The sequence below is a fragment of the Colobus angolensis genome, unplaced genomic scaffold (assembly GCF_000951035.1).
Source record: "Colobus angolensis palliatus isolate OR3802 unplaced genomic scaffold, Cang.pa_1.0 Scaffold75, whole genome shotgun sequence".
Taxonomy (NCBI): Eukaryota; Metazoa; Chordata; class Mammalia; order Primates; family Cercopithecidae; genus Colobus; species Colobus angolensis.
The window spans coordinates 10,980,363-11,006,744 of record NW_012121265.1 but is presented as its reverse complement, the minus strand read 5'-3'; positions in this window follow the sequence as shown (position 1 = coordinate 11,006,744).

The window sequence follows — 26,382 nt, the reverse complement described above, 5'->3', positions numbered from 1 at the left end:
TAAAGGAGTTTCTTTTCATGGGAAGGAGAAAAGAAAATCACTTCAGTTTAATCCTAGCAGAGGCACAGTGCTGAGGGTCACAGAGGTCTTGACAAACAGAAAGCCTCATTCCTGAAGATCCTGTAGACTGGACCCCACCAGGCTTCCCATATTGGTATTATTGGCACATCTTTTTGGGGGGGAAGTGTCTTATCTGCTCTCATTCCAATCAGGGCACGGTTGTTGAAGTGTAGTGCTAACTGAATTCTAGCTTTCAAGCATGCAGGAGGAGAGTCAAAATCACCAGGCTGTGGCACTTTGCTGAGACTTCAACCATCAGCTCCTCAGCCTCTCTCTCTCACTCTCCCCCTCTCACTCCACTCACCACTGACAGGACCCCCAGTAATGTGCAGATAAATATCTACAGCAACATCCCTGGGAGACAGAAATCCCAGGAAGATGTGTTCAAGCCTGTGCTTTGTCTCAAAAGTTCCATGCTGGACTACATTAAAAAAATTGTTTGTTATTGTCATGATAGAAATGAAATTTTATAAACACAGAAAACAAACTTGAACATGCAAAATTGTCATTCTGTGTATCCTTTTTCACTTCTCCCTTTATCCTGTCAGCATAGTGTCCACACAAGTCAGAGCCCCAGATTGTAACTCAGCTTCTCTGCTTTCATCCCCCTTTCGTGAATGTTTCGGTATTTACATTTCTGCTTAATGTACTAAGATAGATAGCACTGCCTCTTGACAGATACTAATATAGGCTCCCCGGTTGCTGAGATGTTTGCTCTCTCCTCTAATTTCTCTGTAATACCTAAAGTTCATTTTCACTGCCCACATCCTTCTAGTGTGCTCATTTTTCACATAGCTATCTTTCAATATAATATTGTCAAGGTAACAGCATTTACCCAAAGGAATGATTTGATTAGTGCACAGAAGGATGTCTTAATGGCCACACATGCTCAGTTAAATTTCCTCCAGCTTTGCATCTTGTCACCCTGGTCCTGCTGTCTATTCACCACATGAGAAAATGCAGAGAAAAGGAAAAGAATTTAGAAATGCTTTTTATAAACTATCAGTTGGCATTATGAGAGACCTCAGGGACTTCTTGAAGACTCTTATTTCTCTGATCCCTACTTCAGTTTACCACAGCAGGTCAGTTCAGATAGAAGGTGACCTACCTGGAACATGAACATAAGTCCTAGCCCAGATCACAGAGAGTTTTCCTGAAATCTAACTCTGTGAACATGAGCAGGTATCAACAAAATCGACTAGTAATGAATCTCAAGCTCAATGTAAGCACCTCATTTTGGTAGACAACTTATGAAGTCCTGGGCCTTGACAGAGATTCACTGAAACACGTAGTTGAAGGAGATATGAGTGAGAGACACTCTTGGAGTCAAGATTTCAATCAGCACCAAGTCGTTTATACATGGACGACCATCAGAGGCTAGCTGTAACAGCAGCAGGTGTTCACTGAGCGCTTACAAGTTGTGGACACTGTGCTAAGTGCTACGTGGTTGCTATCTTAATCTCTCGACAACCAGTGGAAAAGGAAACTAAGGCTTAGAGAAACTAAGGATCCTGCCCAAGGTGACATCACAGGGAAATCAAGGAGCCTGGTTTCAAATGCAGTTAACATAACTTTCAGCCCTTGTGCATAAGTGGAGCATATGCTGTGGGTATAGACATTTCCCCACAAAATATATCCAGGGAAAATGTGTAGACAGAGGAAGAGGGAAACTATTCAAACATTCAAACAGGGCAAAGCACTGTCTCTTACTACTGCTTTCTCTGTTTCTAGAAGGTACTAAGACCTGACAATGTTGTCCCCTTACTTAGAGCACTTATATTGTAAACACATTGCTGTTTCAGGTACCATCTTAATGCTTAAAAATATGAATTATCTATTCATCATGGCCCCTAAACACTGGTCAAATAATTTAGTAGCCCTAAAAGCAATGAAAGAAACCATCATTCCTTCTAAACCTCCCAGAAACTGGGCTGCGGTGGCATGGCTGAGATGGCATCTTGATCTTCGTTGTGACACATTTAAGAGTGGTTATCAGGAGAAATTTTAAATTGATCCTTATGCTGTGGTTTTATAAGTTGAAATCTCAATGGGATGCAGATATCCTCTGTTTCAAGGACCCTTCCCTTCTCTTTGTCACCCCAACCCACAGCTCAGAAGCCACAGGTCATTTCAGGGTTCTTATTTTTTTGCTACCTTTCATAATAAGGAATCTATAAGGATGGAAAGTGTAAGAAATCCAGACATTGACAACAACTTTTAAATTAAAGTAAAGCAAAATCAATGAAAGATGCCTCTCCATTGTATACTATTTTATTTCAGGTGTTTATAATTTTCCTAAACATTCTAATGACTCAACATTATTTTGTATCTTGCCCACGTGAATATGCATATTGGCATAACTATAAAAAATGAGTGATTTGTAACACAGGAATTCAATAATAAAGATAAAGAGAGAGAAAGCATGAAGAGTGTGAGGTCAGGCACAGACATGGATGGAGACAAATGTAGACAGACGAATATCACATGCTTGCTTGATTTTATTCCTTCTTGTCCCACTTTCCTACCTCCTAAGGGAGTTTTGTTTTTGCTGATTTGGTTTATTCCCTTCCTGCACATACTTTATAGTTAATCACTTTCCCAAGCATCCTCATCTTGGTGTCTGCTTCTTGACCCCATTCCAAAACAATAATCCTTTTCCAAATATCTTTTACTCCCTATCTCATTCACTAATTTTCCTGACAGTGATTCTTTAATATTCCAAATAAACTGCTTGCACTGAAGTTCTTGTCTAGGCACACTTATATGTAATGCAACTAAGAAATATGTGACAAAGAAACTCAGATAACTGTCTGGAAGCTGGTATGCCATTTTCTGTAATTCATCAATATCCATGCATACCTTCTCTGGCAACAATTGCTTTTAATGATTTAGATGGTGGTTCCTGACTCACTGACTCCAAATCTCACAAGTGTGGTGTCAGAGCCCCACATTTACTTGGAGGGAATTGGTAAAATCAAGAATATCCTTTTTAACTTGATGTTTCGGCTACTTTATTTATGGAAGATTTGGTTTCTTATTTAGATTTCATTCTAACTTATGTGACGTCAATTCTTCCTTGCAAACATCTTGTGTAACTAAAATGATTGAAGTTTGATGAAAAACTATTGACTGGCTGGGGAAACTATCTGGCAATTATATGTTGCTATAAGGAAATGAGACAAGTCTAATAGCCATATCTTGAGAACCCACTATGTGCCAATAGCTGAACCCTTTCTGTGGACACATCTAAGACTTGTTGGCACATACTGGGATTTTGATCCCTACACGAGGGCTAACGTATCTTGAGGCAGGAGCAGCTACCTCTCTCCTCCCTTTGACAGAGTTGTGTATTTATGGCTGGGTGCACTGGCTCACACCTGTAATCCCACCACTAAGAGTTGTTATTCTTTTTATTTTTATTTTTATTATACTTTAAGTTCTAGGGTACATGTGCATAACATGCAGGTTTGTTACATATGTATACTTGTGCCATGTTGGTGTGCTGCACCCATCAACTCGTCAGCACGCATCAATTCGTCATTTATATCAGGTATAACTCCCAATGCTATCCCTCCCCCCTCCCCCCTCCCCATGATAGGCCCCGGTGTGTGATGTTCCCCTTCCCGAGTCCAAGTGATGTCATTGTTCAGTTCCCACCTATGAGTGAGAACATGCGGTGTTTGGTTTTCTGTTCTTGTGATAGTTTGCTAAGAATGATGGTTTCCAGCTGCATCCGTGTTCCTACAAAGGACGCAAACTCATCCTTTTTTATGGCTTCAAGCACTTATTTTAAAATGATAAACTGTTTTAATTTATTCACAACAATTATAACAAACTTAGCAATTTTATTTTCTACCTCTCTTCATCCCATGTTCAGTTTCCCCAGAGACAGCCATTGTTTACTCAATAAGCTATTTTATCACATAACTATTTAAAATGGAATTTCTCTTGATATCATTTGTCCTTCCAAGCTTCAAGACAAGAAATGTTGTGTTTGGAGACATTGCCTCATTCTCCTCAGCTTGACTAAATTTTGGACATGTTTCTTTTTGACTATAGACTCCGTCCTCTCTTTTTTAAAGTGCTTTTAGAGCACTTTATAAAACTCGCAATTGTAAATTGTTTGTCTTTGTTCAAATCTGAGATTTTAAATCTTCTCCCAGACCCTATCCAGTTTCATAACCCAGAAATATCTTTCTTAAGGACTTGGTAGCCATTCTTCTGAAATGTGATGATTAAGGAAGACAGGGTACTATTTCTCACTCTCTGTAGGAAGGTAGACTACCTTTGACAAACAACAATTAACAAACACACTGACCAACCTTCCCTCTAAAGTCCTCCAGGCTTTTTCTACTGGCTCATTCCAGTGCTTAAGAACCCTCTTCCCTTTTGTTTCATCAAAGTTTTGCTTAATCTCTCTTCCCCACTGAAATAGTCATGATCACTCCACAATCTACGCATGTACTAACATGCGCCACAGGTACCATCACAATATATCCCATAAATATATATGATTATGATTTGTTAAGTAAAAAATAAAATAGATCTTAAAAAAGTACAAATAAACCCTTCCTTGACTGTTTAACTGTGGCTGGTGCATCTTCCCCTTCGACTATATCCACCTTTATTTTGCTGTAATGCCTGAAGCCAGTGAATGTAGAGGGAGAGAGGACATGACAATGGTACACAGGACAGCGTCTGGAATAAACACACGCACTGTCCAAGTCACAGTTTCTTCCCCGGGGCATTGATGGAAAAGCTTTAGGCAAATATGACAAGCAGACCCCAGGCAGCCCTCCCACCCCTCTTACAGTAGTTGGCCCCTCTCCAGCCTGCTCACAATCCCCATCTGGTCATGTGCCATTTTATTTCTTTATTGGTTCCATATTCTCCCTCCCTCTCAGACTTTTTGTCTTTATCCTAATCTGAATTTAGACTTTTCACATGAAGGGGAAAATCACCAATCATAACTAAGCCAAAAGACCATAGGGGCTTCAGAGTCTCAGTTTTGCTTTGAATCCTGACTCTGTCATTTTAACAAGGATGACCTTAAAGAACTTATTCGATCTTTCTGAGCTTGAGTTATATATTTTCCAAAATGAGAATAATATTACCCAGCTTGCATGACCACTGTGAGAAAAATATAAGGTATTTAAAGCAACCAAAGCTTCCTGAACAAACAAAACAACTGAAATACAAGTGTAAAATAAGTAAGTTATCTTCCCCTATAATGAAAACCAGTTGTTGAAAAGAAACAAAGAAGAAGCATTGAAAGACAGCAACAACTTCAGTTATTATAGCACCAATCTCGGCCATTCGAATACTGTCTCTCCTTCCCAACAGTGACACTGATTTGCTGTGAAAATCTTCCTATTTTTTGATAGTTGGTTTACTTGAGAAAATCCTCTTCTGTCTAGTAATGGACATTAGTAGTCATTAATCACTCTACTCTCAACAGTGTACAAGGAGAAGTTAATTTATGCCTGTGGCAGGTTCTGGGATTGTCCTACTAAAGAGATCCAAGATGCTTTCAGATGAAAAGCAACAAAGAGCAGAAGTTAAGGTCCCAGATTTCTTCCAGAAAAGCAGCCAACTCCTACTCTCAAGCTAGGCTTGCAAAAATTCTTCTTTGTCAGGATCTTAGAAGTTTAATATTTTATGAGGGAGCTATTGATATTGACGTTGAGGACATGGTAGGACTTCACTTCTCCCTCAAAGGATAATTAGCTGTATCTGTCACAGTTTCACAGGTAGGGATAATTCACTGCACCACTACTGCACCACTGTGATAGCTTCATGCTGGACCATAAATGATCACTTCAACATCATTTGGTCATTTGGAAATTTAAGTATATACTGTAGACTCTGAGATTCCTCTAAAATCAAATTCCAGAAAAGAGCAGAAAACAGAATAAAAAAAGATGAAGTTTTGCTATAGTTCCTCTAGAAAGGGTTCATCTTAGGGGAGCATATAAGAGTATTTTCCAAAGCAGACTGGCTGTTGGATAGTAGATAAATAATAACTTCCAGTCATATACTAGAGGTTTTTTTTTTTTTTTCTTTTTCCTCTCTTCTGAGTAGTTGAAGAAAAATTGGCCTAATTCTACTTTCCTTGAATGCCAGTATATAGAAATTAGTTAACTAATCATCTAGACAGGCTTACAAAATTGTGGTATACTTTACATGTTCAGAGTTTACAAATAATACTTTTACACATATACACATATCAAAAATTGAAATATCTTTTGAATTGTCCTATTCAAAAGATAATTTCAGAACCAATACATAATATTATCTTACCATTCAGCATTGACAGTGTGCTTTAGTAATGACATTTAAGCTTAAGATTGAATAATGAACATTTTTAAACCAAATTCAATTAAGCTGTCACTGCAATTAAATGTATATTTTTGTTTGGATTTATAATAGTCCTAAAATAATTTGAGATTCTTTAGATGCCACTCTGCCCCATAAGAAGCTTTGGAAATATTATCTGACTCCTTAAAATAACTGTCACCATTTTAAAGAACAATTATTTGATTTAGCTCTGGGCCCCCAACAATAAAACCTTAACTCTTTATGCATATGAATCATTAGCTTTCTCTTATTTCTCTTGGTACTGCTATCATCTGCCAATTATACATCACAAATATGTCATTGCTAAAAGAGGCCTAACAATCACACAAAAATAAACTTCATTTTCAGAAGGCATAATTCTCACTACTCTTCTAAGAGATGTATACATACGAATCTTGACCCTCAATTTAGTGCAGGTCTGATGGACAAAATGCAGTTCCGTGTCCATGGTGACCCAAGAAGGCTCACAATTACAATGTGTTATGTATTTTAAATGCTTGACTGGGATGTGAAAAGAATGAATTATGTTCTACAATAAATAGCATAAGCTCTGAAGCTAGAATAACACAAATTCAAATTCCTAGAGCAAATTGCTAAACATATCTAGGCCACTGGATCATTAGAATAGTGTAACAATAACATATTATTTTAGTTTTTCTTTAAGATTTATATATAAAGTGCTAGTAAAATACCAAGTATACAATCCTATTAATATATAATGGGATTACAGTCAAATTGTGATTTTTCAGAGGTTGCTTAATAACGGCTAAAATGCAACAATTGTTACTAAAAATAATGGCTAAAATGCAACAATTGTTACTAATAGTTACTTCATTTACAGAAACACAAAATATTAGAAATTAATTAAACTATTTCTAGATTGGATGACAGCTCTTCTTTGAAATATGACATTCAGTCTAAGGTCAGCAGATACCTATACTAGCTCATGCAGCAAGTGTTACTTTGAGGAAAATATGCCTGTAAAATCAGCATAATGATTAGATTGTGATGTATAATGTAGTGTTCCAGACATTGGATAAGGATGACAACTTGGTACAGTCATCTGGGGGAGACAATGACTGTTAGAATGAGGGAGAAGGAATTATTGACTAAAACAAGATGACCTGAGTAGCAGAGACTGCTAGCTATTCAGGGGAAATCCATAAAAAATATTCTAGGTACAAAGCTAGACTGCATTTCCCATATCTGCTTGCAGTAGGTGTGACCATATGACTGAGTTCTAGCCAATAAACAAGAGCGGAAAGCCCCACTTTCAGATCTGATCAATAGACATACTCCCATGATTTCTCCAAGTTCTTTCTGCCATGCCCCGGACCAAACATACATGAAGACTATACTGCAAGGAATAGAGCGATCACATGATAAAACTTCTGAATTCCTGAATCACCACAAGGACGAAAGTTATCAGCTGACCAGAAACACATACCTTGGACTATTAGGTAAGCAAAATACATAGATAATAACTCTTCTGCTGTGGTTGTGCCACTTTCCAAGTTGAGGTCTCTTTGTTGCTATTGTTGGCCTGCATTAAAAATACAGCTGAGTGTTGTGCGTGGCCATTTAGACCACTCACTAGACTGCAGACAGCAGAGAGAAACTTGAGTGGTGCTTTGTTATAGCAGCCCTAAGAAACAACATATTTTATAACAAAAGATATTTAAAACATCAGTTCTGGTGGCTAGCAGTTCAAAATCAAGATGTTGATTAGGCCATGCCCCTGTGAAAACCCTAGGAGAACCCTTACTTACTTCTTCCCAGCAAGCTTTGGCATCCTTTGGCTTGAGCCTTCCTGTAAGTCCAATCTCTGTCCCTTGTCAATGGTGTTCTTCCTGTGTTTCTGTCTTTACATGGTCATCTTCATATAAGAATACAATTCATACTGGATTAAGGGCTCACTTTGTTCCATGATGATATTATCTTAACTCATTACATCTGTAATGACCCTTTTTTCAAATCAGGTCAAATTCTAAGACACTAGGAGTTAGGGCTTCAACTTAATATTGTGTGTGTGTGTGTGTGTGTGTGTGTTGCAATTTAGTCTATAATAGTATTAAGATTACTAAAACATACTTTTGTATCATTATCCCATAAGGTTCCAAAAATGGCTCTTCTCTATACTTACTTAACTCTTTCCTAATGTTAAGACCCAATGCCAGGTCTCTCTCATTCAGAAACTTTCTCTAATGCTGTAAGATAGAAAATTTGCTCCCTTCCATGAAATTCTGTGTTATTGAAAGTCTAAACCTTTAGCCTTTATTGCCATTGATGGGTAGTGATATCATGTCAGGATTAGCACAGAAAAGCACAACCACCGCAATCACTGGGATACGTGTATCTCACACACACACACACACACACGGTTTAAAATTAGTTATTGATCCTAAGTACTTGTGGGAGCTGATTAAACAGTCTTTGTGAGGTGGCCATTTCTGGGCCAGGAGTTAGAAACTAAAATCTAAAGGGGCAGGTAGGCAAAAGTTGAATGGTGCAAACAATGGCAAAGAGGAATCTGCAAGGTTGTTCTGGCACCTGTGGTAAACTGGAACTGGGGTCAGTCTCTTATTGCCTCTAAGCTTCCACCTTCTATGGCACAGGTGTACTGGAGGAGAAGGTGGTGCATTTCATCATGAAACTAAATATCTACTTGACCCAGAAACTGAAAAGTTGAAGGCGAGCATCCAATAGCAGTTGTTGGTCTGTAGCCCTATATCAACCAGGTGGGATAACAGGTGACTGACGCCATACTTGAGCTGCAAAAGTATCTGTGTACTACTCTCAGCCCTCTGACTCTAAATGCAAAAGGTGACTCTGGGTTGTCTTTGTCCTCCCAATCTAGTACGAGATTTCTCTTGTACTCTGCCACATGTACAACAAATATCCAGAAGAGAGAATTCTGGAAACCACAGTTCAAGCCTAACTGAGTTGATGTAATACAAATCTACCATGCTAATGATCTTTTAATGATTTAAAGTGCAGCTTTTTTCCTTGTTGATTTATTATTTAATTGAATGAATATACATTACGCACATTATTTCTTTAATAATCTGTAATATGTATGAATTCAGCAGGAATTAATAAGACATGGTCCCTTGAGTCATACAACTTCTAGTCCATCAAAGAAACAGATGTACGATCATATAACCAGCACACAATTTAATCATGTTGTTAAGAAATACTTTTAAAATGCTATATACAAAGTGGTACAGAAGCTGAGAGAAAACGGTGACCAACGTTGTCCTGAGGTAATAAGAAAAGTTTCACAAGGTAAATATTTTTCTGTGCCTGCGCTGATACAAAAGAGTGGTCTTCAAGCTCTGAGATTCTTTCCTCAGCTTGGTATATTCTGTTGTCAATATTTCTAATTGCATTATGAAATTCCTATAGTGAACTTTTCGTTTCCAGATGTTCAGTTTGGTTCTTTTTTGAGAATGGCTGTGTCATCTTTCAACGTTTAAATCATTGAGTCCTCTTCATTGGATTCAGTTTCAACCTTCTTCTGTATCTTGTTGAGATTGCTTGCCATCCAGATTCTGAATTTCATGTCTCACATTTCAGCCATTTCAACGTGGTAAGAACTATTGCTAAAGAGCTTGTATGATCATTTGGAGATAAGAAGACACTCTGACTTTTAGAGCTGCCAAAGTTCTTGTATGGGTTCTTTCTTATCTGTGAGGACAGATGTTCCTTTTTCCTTGGATGTTACTGTCCTTTAGATAGGGCTTTTTGTTTTTATGTTCCTTTTTTGCCCTGGAGGTTTTGACTGTGGTGCAAGATAAGTATAGTCAAACGGCTTTGTTTCTGGATGTTTTCAGGGACCCGAGGCTCGTCTTGGCACTCCTGGGTTATGTGCTCTAACATGGGGGTGCTGGGACCAGGCCCACAGCTTTGTCCCCTTGAGGTTGAAAACTGGCTATTCTGGGGGAGCACCCATGTGTTCCCAGACCACTGGCAACAGCACTCTGCTGAGGGTTGTGGATGAAAGTGCTCTGGTAGGGTGGCAGTGAAGTCATAGGTGAAAGTGCTCCGGTGGATCATCAGCAAAATTGCTTCAGTGAGGCAGCGGGGGTCAGCAGTGAAAGTTCTATAATGGTAGCCACTGGCAAAAGCACTCTGGCAGGGTAACTGAGGTTGCACTGTGAGTCAGTGTGGCCAGACAGGGACTCAGAGAAGCTGGTGGACAGGGGGATGTGCAGATTAGACTTGCTCTGGTCCTGCAAGAAAGACAGCTCTGCTCTATCCGTGTCTACCAGTGAACAAAGGCCAGAACCACCTGGAGGAGCATGGAGAGCTTTGATGGGAACTTATAGCTGTGTTCCACTGGAGCTGTCCCCATGCCAAACCACCTGGGCTCCATGTGGATTTGTGCTCTGTCTGTCTTCTCTCTGGGCCATTTCCCTGCCAACTGAAATGTCTGTGGGGGTCCTGGGGGCTCCTGCAGCTAGGATTCTGGAAGTCCTTGGTGGGAGGGGACCACTCTGCATTATTTCACTCAGCCCTTCTTTAGGAGCCATTCAAGCCCTGAGATTTTGTTTTGTTTTGTTTTGTTTTGTTTTAGCTCTGAAAGCCTTTTGTGCTGGGAAACCCCTCAGTCCTGGGCAAATCTGAATGTGTAAGAACATTCTTCCTTCTCTGAGTGAAAAGCCTAAATTGCATTCTTTAAGGAAATTTTTACAAAAAGGATTATATATTCTAAAGATCCTTGCTCCGTGGGGAAAAGGGCACCTTTTTAAGATGCAAATAAAATCGGCTTTTTGTTTTGGAGACTTTCTCGACTACTTTCACTGAGAATTGAAGCTGCCTTATTTGGTTGGCTCCAGAATCCCAGACCTGGCCAAGGGAAGAGCGCCCTCTGTGGTGAGTAGAGCTATGCTTATGCAGGCCGTAAAGCTAAAGTAGACCTGTCCAAGTATAGCTTTTCCTACTGCGAACGTTCTTTTTTTTTTTTTTTTTTATTATGACTTCATTTACTTCGTAATATAATTTTTAGATACCAATTGGCATTTTTCCTGGGAACATAATTTGGTGACTCAGTCAAGTGTAAATGAAAAAAGTGTTAATGAGCTAGGAATCAACTTTTTTTTCTTTTTCCCAGAAGATTCAAATAACACGACTCCTTAGCATACTCATTTAGCACTATCCATTGTCTTCATCCAAAGTTGTCTTATTTGTGGATTATTATGGAGGTCGTTATCCACAGACTTTCTCTGCGAATATCCAAAGATGCTTTATGCAAGCTACAAAATCACAGTAAAGGATAAGCTGTTTGGGAAATAGAGGCAGCCTTTAAGCCACAGTGGTGCTTGCAACCCATGCTGAGGGTTCCCACATATGGCTGTGCATCTTGGCTTTGAGGCTGGCAGGGTTGGAATCCGGTCTGTGGTCTCCTCATCAACACAACCCTGATGGAGTTGCACCTGGCCAGAGGGGTCATCTTTCTCTAATTCAAACAAAGGTACTACGTGGCACTATATAGACTAGACCAGGCCCCGGACCTTTTGTAAAGTTTGCTATACAATTGCTAACTTGCAATGTATAATTTAGGATGATTTTTGGTTACAAATAGGGTAGCAAAGAAATTAACAAAAACTTGAACTTTTTTACTCAGAAAGGGAATTTGCTGGAATAACAACAGAACCTGCCAACAGTTTTGTAACTGGACTTCAGAAATATTAGAACCATCAAGATGTTATCCTCTTTTTATTGTGTTAGCCTTGTTCTTCTATCCTACCTCAGAACAGCTTTCTCCTCATGGCCAAAACACAGCTGCCAAGAGTTACCTAGTTCTATGTCTCACAGATTTAGCCCCAGGGAGAGACTGATCATGTTGTTTTTCCTATGGAAGACACTCACTGCCCCAGCTTGGGTCAAGTTCCCAATCAAACTTAGCTGGAATGAAGTCCCATGAAAATGTTATACCTCTAGAAACAATATAGATGGAGTAGAGCCTGGAGGAGCTGTCTCCTTGGACAAAGAGAAATACGTGTCCCAGAAGGTGATCTGAATGTCAATCTGAAGAATTAAGTGTCATCTCAACTACATTAAAAAAAAGGTAAGGCCATGAATTAATCACAGATTTGAATTTCATTCCCTGCAAAGCAAAGCACACACACACACAAAAGTCAAAGATATATATCCACCCAAAGCCCTCAAAAGTTTCACCCCTCAATCCTAACTTGGATACTTCTCTTACATTTTATCCTGTTTAAATTCTGCTCGCTCCAAGGCTCAATGTATATCTGCTCCTTTAATAAGACTTCCCCAGTGTCATATTCTTCATTGAATTTTCTCTTCTGTCCATTTCTGAGGTACTGATAGCTTGATTCACACATTACCTCCCTGATCATGTATTGAGTCAATTATTAATACATGACTATTAATTAGCAACAATCACCTACCTTCTGTTTCCTGCAGGATGAACCAGTGCTAGGTGTACTCTCTGTAAACATGTTTAAGAATGGATTCTGGGAGACTATGACTTGGCATTGCTTTTGCAGAGAAGATTGGCTAGCCTCACAGTAAGTCTAACAGATCAGTGCCAGGGAAACTTACTGTATTACTCAGAGTCCTCTGGAAAAACAGAACTAGTAGAAGATAAATAAAGAGATAGATAGATAGTAGATAAATAGATAAGATTCATTCTGAGAATTAGTTCACTCAATTATGGAGGCTTAGAAGTCCCATGATATGCCGTCTACAAGTTAGAGAGCCAGGGAAGTTCGTGGTGTAACTCAGTCTGAGTCCAAAGGTCTGAGAACCTGGGGAGCTACTGTAATAAGTCCCAGAGCATAGGCTGGAGAACCTGGAGTTCTGATGGCCAAGGGCAGGACAAAATGGATGTCTCAGCTCCAGAAGAGAGGATGAACTTTCTTTTCCTCATCCTTTTCTATGTGGGCCCTCAATGGATTGGATAATGCCCACCCTCCAGCCCCTCAACAATGGTTAAGTCAGATCTTCTTTACTCAGTCTACTGACTTAAATGCTAATCTTTTCCAGAAATACTGTTACATACCTACCCAGAATTAGTTTCACCAACTATCTGGATATTCCTTAACCCAGTTAAGTTGATACCTAAAATTAACCAGCACATTTACTCTTTCCTTAGACTCGCTGAAATATATGCTATGGAATGATCTCACGCTGGAAGCTGAGACACAGGCGTGGGTAACATTAGTGATACCTCTCTGCCCCTCCCTCACCATAAATTGCTGTAAATGAGTGGAGTGAAAAGATCATTATTCTGTCTCTTCAATTTTCACTTATGGTAACTTTTAGATAAAGAGGAAGTTCAGAAAACTTTTAGAAGGGGTACTTTTTATAGTTTCTAGAAGGCAGAGGTGTTTGTGTTTCAACATACATTTCCAGATGTGATGCAAGTCAGACAGTGAATGTGATTAGAATACCAGTTCACTAATTTGAAGTAATTAAAATGGAAATCAATTTAAATTGGTGGGAAAACACATTTTGAGCCATATTTAAAAGGCACAATAACTAGAATTTGATAAACAAAATGTTATAGGAAAATGCTCCACAGAGACAACCTTGTTTAGGGAACTCTTCATGAAGGCTTGCATTAGCATATTTATTGTTAGGGTGTGAACAATGTTCCCAGAGTAATGGAAAACAACATTTTCTCTGAAGTAAAATAATGTATTCTTTTATACTTGTTACATTATTTGCATTTAATTTAGCCTCTAAATGGCTTATTCTTTTTGTGTAGTATTATACTTGCAGTTCAAAAGCATCTTCTCATTTATACCTTGCATGATCTATCAGGTAAGGAAAGCAGAATTGCTAGACTTCCACGAGCAAGAATGTGAGGCTTAAAGACAATTTATGAATTTCCTGAGACTGAAGATGAGTGAGTCATGTGGGATCAGAAAGTAATCAACTCAAATTCATTCTGATACATCAAGTAACCACGGATCTGAATAACACCAATATTAAGACATTGAAGTCTAAATACATTGCATTTTTCTTTAGAGGCAAATGTTGACACACCCATAGGAAAAATTGCAGGTTTAGAAATAATCCCTCAGCCAGGCGTGGTGGCTCACGCATGTAATCCCAGCACTTTGGGAGGACAAGGCGGGCAGATCACGAGGTCAGGAATTCAAGACCAGCCTGGCCAACATAGTGAAACCCCGTCTCTACTAAAAATACAAAAATTAGCCGGGCATGGTGGTGGGTGCCTGATGTTTCAGCTACTCAGGAGGCTGAGGCAGGAGAATGACTTGAACCCGGGAGGCAGAGATTGTGGTGAGCCGAGATCGCACCACTGCACTCCAGCCTGGGCAACAGAGCGAGACTCCATCTTAAAAAAATAATAATAATCCATCAAATACAAAACTCTCATCACTCCTAGAATAATTCCCCAAGTCCTTGGGGACAATGTGTAGGAGGCATGATAGGCTGGGAGGAAAAGAAGTCCTTCCCTGCTGATTTTGGCTGAACTAAATTGTGCTCTAAATTTTATCACATCCTTTTTTGTTGACTGATAACGTTTGACTGATAACGGGGTCCCCACCCAAATTTCATCTCAAACTATAATGCCTACATGTTGAGGGAGGGACCCCGTGGCAGGTGATTGCATCATGGGGGAGGTTTCCTACATGCTGTTCTCATGATAGTGACGTTTCACAAGATCTGATGGTTTTATAAGGGGTTCTTTTCCCTTCGCGCTCTCTCTCTCTTTTTCTCACTTACATGGGTAAGACAAGCCTGCTGCCCCTTCGTCCATGATTGGAAGTTTCTGAGGCCTCTCCAGCCATGCAGAACTGTGAGTAAATTAAACCTTTTTTCTTTATAAATTACCCAGTTTGGGGCTGTTCTTTATAGCAGTGAGTAAACAAACTAATACACTGACATATTACAATTGGAAAATAATAATGTGTCTGGGTCAAGATAAATGTATGTAATCAAATACATATGTGTGTGTCTTTGTGTGTATATATGTACATATAAATTTGTATACATAATCATATTATGTATCGTGTCATATATGTAAAATATACTATTTGTTTTATATATACACAATCACTTATATTTACTTAAATACATTAATGACATGTTTTCCTTCTCCATCTAATGAAAGCAGATAATTGGACTTAATGATATTTTGAGGTTGCATTCAGTATCCTCTATCTCTTCTCTCTGTCTGTACTCTTCCTGCAGAGATGTGTTTATAGCGGAAATTGGATTTACTGTTTGCATAAACCATTATGTTTAGCTGGTGGCTGTGCAGGTCCAATTAACTCCTCTAACAATACAAATGAAACAAGGTTATTGGATTATGTTGGTAGGCAATTAAAGTTGATTGGATCAAATTCTCCTTCTTGTAAACTTATTTAAAGTTAAGAAAATGTATCTAAAAATACTACATAGAATGCTGAGATGTCTTGGATAAAACTGGAAGATTGATTCATTTATTTTATGTGAGGAAATGCAGCATATGGCCCCTAATTTATGTTGGGAATTTTTTCAATTTTTTTGAGATTTAATTGACAAATAAAGGTTGCATATATTAAAGGTGTACAATATAATGATTTGACATACATATACGTTATATAATACTTTCCACAATCAAATTAACACATCCATCACCACTTGTGTTGTACCTTAAATACCCACAACTTATTTATCACATATATGAAAGTTTGTACCTTTTGACCAACTTCCCCCCTACCTCCTAGCCCTAGTGACTGCTTTTCAACTTTCTGCTTCTGTAGGTTTGATATTTTTAGAGTCCACATATAAGTGAGATCATACAGTATTTATCTTTTGGTCTCTGGCTTACTTCATTTAGCAAAATGTCTTCCAGGTTCATCCATGTTGTTAAAAAACAGCAAGATTTTCTTAGGTTTTATGGCTGAATAATATTTTTTGTGTGTATGTGTGTGTGTGTGTGCATATCACATATTCTTTATCCATTCATCCATCAAATGTGGCTGAATAATATTCTCTGGGTGTGTGTGTGTGCATCTTTGTATGTGTATATCTCACATTTTCTTTATCCATTCATCCATCTGTTATGGTTGAATAATATTGTGTGTGGGTGTGTGTGTGTCTGTATGTGAATTGGTGTGTATATATATATTTTCTTTATCCATTCATCCAACACTTAAATTGTTTCAACATCTGCATCTTATCTCTTGTGACTGATGTTTCAATGAACATGAGAGTGGAGATATCTTTTTGAGATACTAATTTATTTCCTTGGGATACATACCCAGAAGTAGAATGGCTGAACCATACAATGATTTTATTTTTAATATTTAGGAACCTCTATATGCTTTTCATAATGACTACACCAATTTACATTCCTACCAACAGTGTACAAAGATTCCCTTCTCTTCACAACCTTACCAATACTTGTTATAGCTTGTCTTTTTGATAATAGCCATCCTAATAAGTGTGAGGTGACGATTGATTATTGTTTTGCTCTGTATTTCTCTAACGATTAGTGATTTTGAACACCTCTTCATATACTCATTGTGGATTTGCATGTCTTCTTTGGAAAAATGTCTATTCTGGTCCTTTGCCCTTTTTAAATCTATTATTATTATTATTATTATTATTATTATTTGCTATTGAGGTCTGTTAATCACTTATATATATTTTTTGGATTTTAACTCCTTATCAGATATATGATTAGGTAAATATGCTTTCCCATTCCACAGGTTGATTTTAATTTGTTGCTTGTTTCCTTTGCTGTGCAGAAGCTTTTTAGTTTGATAAAGTTCAACTTATTTTTTTTTAATTTTGTTGCCTGTACTTTTGGTGCCATGTCCATAAAACTATTGCCGAAATTAGTGTCACAAAATAAAGGCCCTATAGGATAAGCTGACAGCATACTAAATGGGAAAAAGCTAAATGCTTTTCCCCTAAGATCAGGAACAAGACAAGGATGTTTACTTTTGCCATTTTTATATAACACAGTTCTGGAAATCCTAGTCAGAAGGACTAGGCAAGAAAAATAAAAACCTTCAAATTGGAAAGGAAGAAGTTAAATGTCTCCATTTGCAGACAACATAATCTTATATATAGAAAATACTAAAGACTCCATTAAAAGTCTGTTAGAAATAATAAACAAATTCAGTAAAGTTATAGAATACAAACTCAATATACATTTGTACATTTACAAATCAGGGTTTTCTTTACACTAACAATGAGCTATCCAAAATGAAATTTTTGGCCAGAGACATGGCATATGTCTGTAATCCCAGCACTTTGAATTTTAGATTTTTTTTTCTAACCAGTGAAGAATAATGGTGGTATTTTTATGGAAATTGTGTTGAAATTGTAGATTGTTTTTGGCAGTATGGTCATTTTTACAATATTGATTCTACCCATCCATGAGCATGGGATGTGTTTCTAGTTTCTTGTGTCACGTATGCCTTCTTTCAGCAGTGTTTTGTAGTTCTCCTGGTAGAGGTCTTTCCTCTCCTTGGTTAGGTATATTCCTAAGTATTTTATTTTTTGCAGCTATTGTAAAAGGGGTTCAGTTCTTGATTTGATTCTCAGCTTGGTCGCTGTTGGTGTCTAGAAGAGCTACTAATTCATGTACATTAATTTTGTATCCAGAAACTTTGTTGAATTCTTTTATCAGTTCTAGGAGCTTTCTGTGGTAGACTTTAGATTATATCATTAGCAAACAGTATTTGGAGGCCATTGATTTCTTTCTCTTGTCTGATTGCTCTGGCTAGGACTTCCAGTACTATGTTGAAAAGGAGTGGTGAGACTGGGCATCCTTGTCTTGTTCCAGTTCTCAGAGGGAATGCTTTCAACTTTTCCATTCAGTATTATGTTGGTTGTAAGTTTGTCATAGATGGTATTTTTTATACTTAGGTATGTCCCTTGTATGCTGATTCTGCTGAGAGTTTTAATCATAAAAGGATGCTGGATTTTGCCAACTGCTTTTTTTTTTTTTTTTTGCATCTATTGAGATGATCATATGATTTTTATTGTTAATTCTGTTTATGTGGTGTATTACATTTATTTACTTGCATATATTAAACCATCCCTGCATGCTTGATATAAAACCCACTTGATCATGGTGGATTATCTTTTAGATACGTAGTTGAATTTGATTTGCTAGTATTTTGTTAAGGATTTTAGCATCTATGTTCATCACGGATACTGGCCTGTAGTTTTTCTTTTTTGGTTATGTCCTTTCCTGGTTTTGGTATTAGAGTGATACTGGCTTCATAAAATGATTTAGGGAGGGTTCACTCTTTCTCTATCTTGCAGAATACTGTCAATAGGATTGGTACCAATTCTTCTTTGAATGTCTGGAGGAATTCTGCTGTGAATCTGTCTGGTTCTGTACTTTTTTGTTATTATTGGTAATTTTGTAATTACCATTTCAATCTCACTGATTGTTATTGGTCTGTTCAGGGTATCTAATTCTTCCTGATTTAAGCTAGAAGGGTTGTATAGTTGCAGGAACTGATCCATCTCTTCTAGGGTTTCAAGTTTGGGCACATAAATGTGTTCATAGCCACCTTGAATTATCTCTTGTATTTCTGTGCTGTCAGTTGTAATATCTCCCATTTCATTTCTTTTTGAGCTTATTTGGATTTTGTTTCTTCTTTTTTGGTTAATCTTGCTAATGGTCTATCAATTTTATTTATCTTTTCAAAGAACCAGCTTTTTGTTTCATTTATCTTTTGTGTCTTTTTTTGTTTCAATTCATCTAGTTCTGTTCTGTTCTTGGTTATTTCCTTTCTTCTGCTGAGTTTGGGTTTGACTTGTTCTTTTTTCTCTAGTTCCTTAAGGTGTGACTTTAGATTGTCTGTTTGTGCTCTTTCAGACTTTTTGATGTTGGCGTTTAGGGCTATAAACTCTCTTCTTAGCACTGCCTTTGCTGTGTCCCATAGGTTTTGATAGGTATTGTCACTGTTGTCATTCAGTTGAAAGAATTTTTAAATTTCCATCCTAATTTCATTTTTGACCCAATGATCATTCAGGAATAGGTTATTTAATTTCCATATATTTGCATGGTTTTGAAGGTTTCTTTAGGAGTTGATTTCCAGTTTTATTCCACTTTGGTCTAAAAGAGTGCTTGAAATAATTTCAATTATCTTAAATTGATTGAGGTTCATTTTGTGGCCTATCAAGTGGTCTATCTTGGAGAAAGTTCTATGCACTGTTGTATAGAATGTATATTCTGTGGCTGTTGGATGGAATGTTCTGTACACATCTGTTAATTCCATTTGTTCCAGCATATAGCTTGAAGTCATTATTTTTGTTGTTGTTGTTGTTGTTGCTTTTTTGTCTTAATGACCTGTCCAGTGCTGTCAGTGGAGTGTTGAAGTCCCCTGCATTATTCTGTTGCTGTCTATCTCATTTCTTAGGTCCATTAGTAATTGTTTCGTAAATTTGAGAGCTCCAGTGTTAGGTGCATATATGTTTACGATTATGATATTTTTCTGTTGGACAAGGCCTTTTATCACATCCTTCTTTGTCTTTTTTAACTGCTGTTACTTTAAAGTTTGTTTTGTCTGATATAAGAATTGCTACTCCTGCTCGATTTTGGTGTTCATTTTCATAAAATGTATTTTTCCACCCTTTTACCTTAAGTTTGTGGGAGTCTTTATGTTAGGTAAGTCTCTTGAAGGCAGTAGATAGCTGGTTGGTGAATTCCTATCCATTTTGCAGTTCTGTATCTTTTAAGTGGAGCATTTAGGCCATTTACATTCAAAGTTAGTATTGAAATGGGAGGTACCATTCCATTAATCGTGCAATTTGTTGCCTGTATTGTCTTGTTTTGTTTTTTAAATTGTATTTTTGTTTCATAGGTCCTGTGAGATTTATGTTTTAAAGAGGTTCTGTTTTGATGTGTTTCCAAGATTTGTTTCAAAATTTAGATCTCTAACTTTTAGAAGTTCTTGTAGTGGTGGCTTGGTAGTGGCAAGTTCTCTCAGCATTTGCTTGTCTGGAAAAGACTATCTTTCTTTCATATGTGAAGCTTACTTTCACTGGATACAAAATCTTTAGCTGATAATTGTTTTGTTTGAGGAGGCTGAAGATAGGGCCCCAGTCCCTTCTAGCTTGTAGGGTTTCTGCTGAGAAATCTACTGTTAATCTGATAGATTTTCCTTTATGGGTTACCTGGTGCTTTTGTCTCACAGTTCTTAAGAGTCTTTCCTTCGTCTTAACTTTAGATAACCTGATGTCGATGTGCCTATATGATTATCTTAATGAGATCAATTTCCCAAGTGTTCTTTGTGCTTCCTGTATTTGGATGTCTAGGTCTCTAGCAAGGTTGGGGAAGTTTTCCTCGATTATTCCCCCAGATTTGTTTTCCAGACTTTTAGATTTCTCCTCTTCCTCAGGAATGCGGATTATTCTTAGGTTTGGTTAACATAATTCCAGATTTCTTGGAGGCTTTGTTCATGTTTTCTTACTGTTTTTCCTTGTCTTTATTGGATTGGGTTAATTTGAAGACCTTGTCTTCGAGCTCTGAATTTCTTTCTACTATTTGTTCAATTATATTGCTGAGACTTTCTAGAGCTTTTTGCATTTCTATAAGTGGGTCCATTGTTTCCTGAAGTTTTGATTGCTTTTTATTTATGCTATCTATTTCCTTGAGTATTTCTCCCTTCACTTCTTGTGTCATTTTTTGGATTTCCTTACATTGGGCTTCAGTCTTTTGTGCTGCCTCCATGATTAGCTTAATAACTAACTTCTTGAATTCTTTTTCAGGTAAATCAAGATTTCTTCATGGTGTGGGTCCACTGCTGGTGAGCTAGTGTGATTTTGGGGTGGTGTTAAAGAACCTTGTTTTGTCATATTACCAGAGTTGATTTTCTGTTTCCTTTTCATTTGTGTAGGTTCTGTCAGAGAGAAGGTCTAGGGCTGAAGGCTGTTGTTCAGATTCTTTTGTCCCACGAGGTGTTCCCTTGATGTAGTACTCTCTGCCTTTTCCTATGGATATGACTTCCTGAGAGCTGAGCTATAGCAATTGTTATCTCTCTTTTGGATATAGCCACCCAGCAGGTCTACCAGGCTCTGGGCTGGTAATGGGGGTTGTCTTCACAGAGTTCTGTGATGTGAACCATCAGTGGGTCTCTCAGCTGTGGATACCAGCAATTGCTCCAGTGGAGGTGGCAGGGGGTGAAATGGACTCTGTGAGGGTCCTTAGCTTAGGTTGATTAATGCACTGTTTTTGTACTGGTTGGCCTCCTAGCAGGAGGTGGTGGTTTCAAGAGAGCATTAGCTGTGGCAGTATGAGGAGGAACAAATGGTGGACAGTGCCCTAGAACACCCAAGCATATATGCCCTTCATCTGCAGTTATCAGGGTGGGTAGAAAACGACCATTGGATAGGGTCAGGGCTAGGAGTGTCTGAGTTCAGACTCTTTTTGGGTGGATCTTGCTGCGGCTGCTGTCAGGGATGGAAGTGAAGTTCCTAGATCAATGGAGTTATGTTCCTAGGAGGATTATGACTATTTCTACTGTGTCATATAGGCTGGCAGGGAAGTGGGAGAAACCTGGCAGGGAAGTAGGGTAAGGCTGGCAATCACAGGCTTCACCCAGCTCCCATGCTATCCAAAGATGGCAGTCTCACTCCCATCACGCCCCTCACCCCAACAGCACCGAGTCTGTTTCCAGGCAGTGGCAAGCAGAGCTGAGAACTTGCCCTAGTCTACCTGCCTTCCATCTGCAAAATCAAATATGGCTTTTCTTCTTCCCCCGCCTGTGGAGTCTGCACACCAGATTCACGTCCTTGCCTGAGTTCTGCCAGGAGCCTTCTAAATCAGTTCAAATTGTTACAAAATTCAGCTGGAAATTTCCTTCTCCCAGTGGCCCTTGCCTGCTGCCTCTTGCCACCCTCCTGAAGGACCCCTGTGAGGTCAGGCAAAAACGGCTTGCTCAGGGATTCCACGAGCTCCCAGGGCTTTTCCCGCTGCCTCCTCTACCCTTGTATTTCATTTGGCTCTCTAAACTGACTCAGCTCCAGGTAAGGTCAAAATCTTCTCCCACAATCTAGGCCTTCAGTTTCCCCAGTTGGGGTGTGTGTTTGGGGGCAGATGATCTGCCTTTGCCACTTCCACAGTTTGGCCACTCACAGTAATTCGGTTGTCTCCTGGGTCCTGCAGGAACAATCTGCACCCTTCACGGGGTCTGGGGTCCTCTCAGGTTTCCTGATTTATCCCTGCAGTCATTTTGGAGTGAAAATTCACAATGTGAGCCTCTACATGTTGCTATGTCCATCCAAGTCGGAGCTGCGATGCAGTCCTGCCTCCTGTTTGCCATGATCCCCAAAGCTCACTTTAATTGTGCTGAAGATATGGAATTAATCTTCTCCCTCTGCTGATATAATATTTTGTAAACATAAATGGGTAAAATATTCACAGGGATTAGGTGGATCGTCAGGAGAAACGTAGAGTAATCTTTAAGGAAATTGAAGCCTGTGTCAAAGACCAAGTAAGTCAGTGATTCTGACAATGACAACAAAACCAGATACCTCAGCTCTTTGTTTCCAATCTCGTGTTCTTACTAGTTTTAGCTACACCTCAGTCTTAATCCAATAATACAAATAGAAAATCCTCCAGCAATGTTTCTAGATTGTTACTATAATTCCTAGTTTTAAGAGAAGGAAATTGAGGTTCAAGGAGATTAAATAAGTTGTCTAAGGTCAAACAGCTAGTATGTTAAAAAGATAGAATTTAAGCCAGGTTTTACCTGGAGATTGCAAAATGCACGTCTTTCCACTCCCGTGGCCTGAACTAAGAAGTCAGTCATCTATTCTATAAAACTGAAATAGCTTTTATCTTTGTGCCTTGCCTATGCTTAACCCGACATCTGTTTTATTATTTGGTCCTAGACACTAGCTAATTTATAAAGAAAAAAGTCCAATCAATTTCTATGAGCCATTCTAAAAGAGACAGACACAAGAATAGGTGACAGTAGGGTTCCTTCAGTTTCTCACCTGGTGGTGGGGATAGGTAGAATGGCACAAAGGGGTCATTGAGCAGCTGGGGATGCCAAACCCCTGAACATCTGGCTGGTGTGTGATGGGAAGTAAGGAGGCTGGTATGGGCAATGGCTGAGTATGGTCTGTACCCATTACTGACTGTAAATATGTTAACCAGCCCACCACACCAAAGGAAGGCCTGGCCTGTCCCATTCACAGATAAAATAATTTAGATATTCTCCAATATCCTCAAACACCAGGAACCCCTTTATCCAAATAGCTTGGAAAATGCCTGGACCAGGGCCAGCTATGAGAATAAACAGTCAGATGAGTTTAGTTGATCACGCTTTTAGGAAACTCTAACAAAGTTGGAGACCTTTTCCTGGAAGTTGTCTTACTTATGACATTTATTAGTCAATGAGTCCCATTGATTCTTCTTCTGGGAAAAACAAAGATGATTGTAAAGCCAGTATCATGAATGTGATCCCTGTGTGGAATGCTTGGCTTTGCTGTCTTACTCAGACAGCCTTCAACTCCATCCAGGTTTCACATAAAGAGGACTCTGCCAGAAACTGTGGATGAATCAAAGTTCATCTCCGTTACTAGAAAAAGCACATCTAATATTAGTTCTACTGGTTATGGGCTAGCAGAGTTAAAACAATTCTGTAAAAAATAAAGCATTTTAGGTTTCTCTCTGGGATAAGTTTATTTTTACTTTTAATTATAAATGTTCAATAAATAATCTTTTCTCAGCCCTCTATTCACATAATATTCATGATTTTAAATGCCTCAAAACTTTTTTTCTAATCTACCTCACCTACAGGTGTAGGAAGGATGTTTAGATACAGACCATACAATGCAGACGTACCCCTTCCTACTCTTCCTACACCTCCTGGAAAAGGTAGACCAACTTTCAATGTTTCCTGTCTAAGACGTTGAATAACCTGTAGACAGCCACACATCTATGAAGCAGCCGTTTTCATGCGTTAGCCATCTATGTCCAGACTCTGTTCTAGGAAACTCTACAAAATGCTGCAGTACCGTCTCCTCATTTCAGTCTCTTGAAGTGTATACCAATATTCTTTTCCTTTTTTGGGTTGACTATATTTTACCCCCCAAATCAGAAACTTTTGGGAACAGAAGCAAATCTATGGTCATCTAAACAGGATTTGAAGCCTGATTTTGCCACTTACAAGCAATAGTTTTTGAAAAGTCTCATTTTTTGTGATCCTCACCATAAAATGACTTTACTTTCCCAAATAATGAAGATGAAATGAGATAATTCATGTTAATTACTCAGTCCTGTGCCTTTCAAATAAGCACTTTAAAAATGCTTGTTATTATTATTATTAAAAATTCTTAACATCTTTAGGCTAGAATTCAGAGGATAGCAGGGCACTTTGCAGGAGAAGAGCAGAGAGAAACAGCCTGGCTTTTTCCAAATATGAAGAATTGGAGGGTATCTTTGAAAGCAGGTAAGTTTTATCTGTTTTTTTGTATTTTGTCTGTAGGAGACCATTACCAAAATAAAATCACATAATTAATAGTGAATGGAAATATAGATACTGACACAAACACACAAACAGAACACTATTCATTATAAACAATATATTTAAGATTTTTCTATATTGAAATAGCTGCATCAAACTTGTTAACTGTTTTGCAGAATTAGACTGGAAGCATTTTTTTTTTTTTTTTGACCATCCTACTTTATGCATGTCCAAGGTTCTGGAGAAGGGTCATGGGATAGGATGTGGTAAGCATATCATTTAGAGGAACAATATGAGGCTGGAGAGAAAGGAAAAAAAGCAGAGCATTTAGGGCCATGTAGGTCCAAGTAAGAAATTATTATTTTATTTAAAATGAAGTATATAGAAATTTAAAACATTTAAGTGATATGTTTATCAACACTGGAATTTGCTATTGCAGTATTGCTGTTTTCAACATCCTTGTACATGCGGCTTTATACATATTTTAAAAATAGCTCAGGGTAATAGAATTGATAGAAGCAGAAATATCAGTTCAAATAATTTGCACATTTAACATGTTGATAGGTATTGGCAAAATTCCCTAAAAATATGTCTCACTCTCAGCACTAGTATATGAGAAAATCCACGTCCCTATTTGGCCAATTCTTAATTCTATTTTTAAAGATTTGCTAACCTGTTAAATGCCAAATAATACAATGGAGTTGCATTTTAAGTGAGATTAAGTCAGTGAAAAACATACAAATTACATATAGGCAAAACTACCTTATGAAATCGTAAAATATAATATATGTTATTTGAATGTAGTCAACTCTTGATGATAATCCTTACGTACCTGAAATGTAAAATACACTGAACCAAAACAAAAAGAAAGCAGCAAACAAAAGGAAAGTCTATGCCAGTGTCTAAGAACTCAAAATCAGTCTATTTTCAAGCTAATTGCTAAATGCCTAGGATGAGAGAGTGATAGATAAGGAATTGTAAATAAAATGTTCAAATTTGCCAATAAGGTTCACACCATTCTGCTTTAAGACTCTAGAGTATTCAAATAAGTAGTCAAAAGACTGCTTATTATTGAGATAATTAATAAAACAATATATAAAAGTACCTAACATAGATCTGGCACTTTGAAATGCAAAAATTAAAAATCAAATTTTAAATATTTAAATTTTGTTCTGTGAGACTGACATTTCTTTTCCCTGTCCTTCATTGCTTTCAACATTGGCAACTCTTCTTGTTATAACAATAACAATTATTATCCATGTATTTTGGCATTGGTTTCAAGACCTTTAAAGTGACATTGGAGGGTGAATAGGTAGGAAAGGGGTTTTACATGCTAAGTTATAAAGTCAGAATTAAGTGAAACATAAAGGGGTTTCAAAACCAATATAGACAACGACTTGTAATTGAATTGATAATTATGCTGATTCCTTATGAGGTTAAGAATTTTTGACTTCTCCATTGCTCATTTCTATTTTTATGAATTGACCACTTACATTCTTGAAACCAACTTCTATTTAAGTTGTATTGATTTACAGTA